The 3,249-nt window shown below is 43.8% G+C and overlaps 1 protein-coding gene across 3 annotated transcripts in view; it reads right to left on the reverse strand.

Moving 5' to 3' along the window:
* The window catches only part of EIF3E (eukaryotic translation initiation factor 3 subunit E), a 48,519-nt gene that overhangs the window by 8,719 nt on the left and 36,551 nt on the right, over positions 1 to 3,249 (reverse strand). The window lies entirely within an intron of this gene.

A 3,249-nucleotide genomic window follows, 5' to 3' on the forward strand; every position in this document is an offset into this window, starting at 1 on the left:
TGGGGGGGGGAGAGATGGAGCAGATTGGTGAGGGTAATTCCATTTTCCCAAATTTGCCTAAGAAAGTGGAATTGCCCTTAAACTCAGAAGAATAGCTGGACAGAATTACAAATCATTTCATGGATACGACGGCTCACATATGCATATCTGAACTGTATTAAACCGTTTCCTGGGAGTTCAGTTTTAAAAGGAAAACAAGCCAATAGTCCCATCATCTAAGAATGAATGGGCTTAGCATGTAAAAGAATTGAACTTACTCTCTGAAACTGGTTACAACTCAGGGTGAAAACCGGCATGGAAGAAATCAATCACACAAGTGATGCGTCTATTTGGCTCATCACAGAAGAGTAAATCTAATGCGATTTTACAAGCTTCTCTGGGCTGCTCTCAGCAGACTTCCAATGATGTAACCAGCAAGGTTTTAATAAGTTATGTGTCATTAAAACAAGCGGAATAATCAGATTTGATTTGTGCTCACACAATGGTGCATTTTGATGGCTTATTTCTGTCCCTTCCAGTAACACCTATAAAATGAGAACCATCACCGGGATAGTGAGTTATGCGGAAAGGTCATCAGGAGACCTGACAAGCCACCATATTAATAGGGGAGAGGGCAGCTTGCGGTTAGGCTCACATTAATCTAAAATGGATTATAGGCTTCATCATTGTATTGCTCTAGTAATGGACTGTGCGTGAAATGTGTCTTGACTCTATACTGAAGCTGCGAAGCCTTCCATCTTCTCTGGAACCGCTAAGCCATGCCAACAATCTGCCTCTGCAAAGCCACCAATGGACCAGATTAAAAGAAAACACCAGCAATCCATTACATCTGTTGCTTCACAAATGGTCTACAGAAGAATAGACGTATAAAGTGTCATATTATAAGATGTTAGAAACATATTCTATGCCCTCTTGCCACTGGCAATCTTTATATCTAGGGATGCACCGATACTGAGTATTTGGGTGAGTACCTGTACTCGCTCAAATGCTCTCTATGCCTATCCCAAGACTGGAACTTTCGGTACTAGGAAGCCAGGCAGCGAGTCGTTACACGTAGCCCAGCTTCCTGATTGGCCGGGAAGTCGGCTCTATGCTCCTTCTTCCAATCAGAAAGCAAGCTGGAAAGCTGCCCAGCTTCCTGGCTAATCGGGAAGCCGGATGGTGAGTCATTACACGCCGCCCAGCTTCCTTGATGGGACTTCCGGTATCAGCGAGTACCAGGAAAATATTGATACTCTTACTCGATACTAAAAAACTGGTATAAGTGCATCCCTATTTGAAGTCCCTCAGCGACTTCAGTGGTGAAATCGCCTGCCTTTGACTCCCATAAAGTATAATCACAGATGGGGTAGAGGAAGTGTCAGCTTTGCTGCATTTTCTATAATGTAGAAAAAAAATTCAGCAGGGAGTGACAGCCAAGGGTGAGTTATGGATGTCAAGAGCTCTGCGTAGCCTAGTGTAGGGACAGTGCAACTTCAGCACACATGTATACGAGTCACACCATCACTGGCCACCCAATGAAGATGTTGGATATGCAGAAATGCTGAAGCTGGCAGTGGTGACAACATAGCACAGACCTGTCAGTGCTGGAGAAAGGCAAACGGAGGAGTTTCCGATCTATATTCCCATATGCCTTGCATACTTGTACATTACTGGAAACGTTCTTGTGGCCCCCATCAGCTCAGTTCCTCTTTAAACCCACAACATGATTAACCCAAGTCATGATAAACGCCCCGGAAGCCTCTTGCTGCTCTGTACCCATAACTGTCAACAAGACCAGGAATATACCCATCAGATGGAAGAGCCAGGCACCTTTCTGTAATGGCTTCCAGATTCCTTCATTTCTTTTGGGTCTGGCAATGTCAGGAACTGAGTGGGGCAGATGCATTGATAAGACTCTATCTTACTAGCAAATCATTTCCTTTGCCACAAATACACGTATACAACAAATCCTCATAAAAGTATTTTCGTTTCTGCAGTAACTACAAGTCAATAACAGTTCCTAGAAAAAGATTTGCCAACATGGCAATTAACCTTAAAATCCCTATATAATTAACATTTCTATGTGCTGCATGACACCACTACTCACGAAACAAGACCAAAACCCTGCAAAGGGGGATGACCCACCATCAGTAATTCCAGGAGCTTAATGCATAAAATAAGTATTCGAACTACAAGCTATACATCCCTCAGCAACAACAAAAGGTAGTGGTGATTTCTGATTATTAAAATAATGAAAGGCCAAGCATGTTCAAAGCCCAATGTGTAACCAGATGTGAAGTTACTTGCATGTAAGGGATGCTGCTGCAAACGCTCTTAAAGGATAACTCCAGGCTAGTATGTAGGTAGACGGGGCTGACTAGGGGAAGGGCACACTGGGGGCTTGTTCTCACCAAACCACAGACAAATGATCTGTAAGCGGTGAGCTCTGGTGTGGGAAAAAAATAGACATGCTGCATTATTTTCGCACTTCTCCACTCTGTTGTGGTGTAAACAGGGAATGTGGAACTCAGGTGTTTTCCATCACCCCTAGCTGAGACCAGCGTTGCTCAAGTGTAGAGAAATGCAGTCTACGGACATAGAGTGAACAAACCCCGAGTGTCCGAAGTGTAATTCCTTTAAGCTGCAAATAATGTAACCAAACCCAGAGCATGAGCTTATCCACCCCACCTACTTGCCACAATACCTTTCTCCATCTTACAAAGAGGTTGAATCCAGCAACAAGCCTCCCTATAGCCACGCTTCTGCAGAAAGTTTCAGGCCCTTGTGATCTCAGGGCACTGGGTAATATGTTATGTACTGGGATGGAAATGGGTGTCATTTGCATGGAGAACGCTCCTGAGTTCAAGAGCTCCCTGGGTAAAAGGCAGCACTTTTATTTACATGTAACGGTAGCTGTGCAGAACCTCCAGAGGATGACAAGAGGAAAAAAAAAACTTAAAAAATGCAGACATCACCTGATACTCTTGGTTCAACAATCTAACCCATTCTATAGCTGCCTACAGACATAAAATAACAATCACACAATCCAGCCATTTTCAGCCAGGATCGGGTGACCATCTCATGTCTATAGGGTGAGGCAGGGCAATCCCCAGCAGCCTGCTCTCCGGGTGAAAACGTTGACTGTTAACGGCCCCTCCTTTGTGATGGTGATGCCTGAATGTCCAACCGCCATCTAAATAACTATGGGCAAGCTAATGGCAAGTAAGTTATTCTGAAAAGGCATTCTTTTTTTATTTTCATAATTTA

This window comes from Nanorana parkeri, unplaced genomic scaffold (genome assembly GCF_000935625.1).
Source record: "Nanorana parkeri isolate BGI_ZX_2015 unplaced genomic scaffold, ASM93562v1 scaffold39, whole genome shotgun sequence".
Lineage (NCBI taxonomy): Eukaryota > Metazoa > Chordata > Amphibia > Anura > Dicroglossidae > Nanorana > Nanorana parkeri.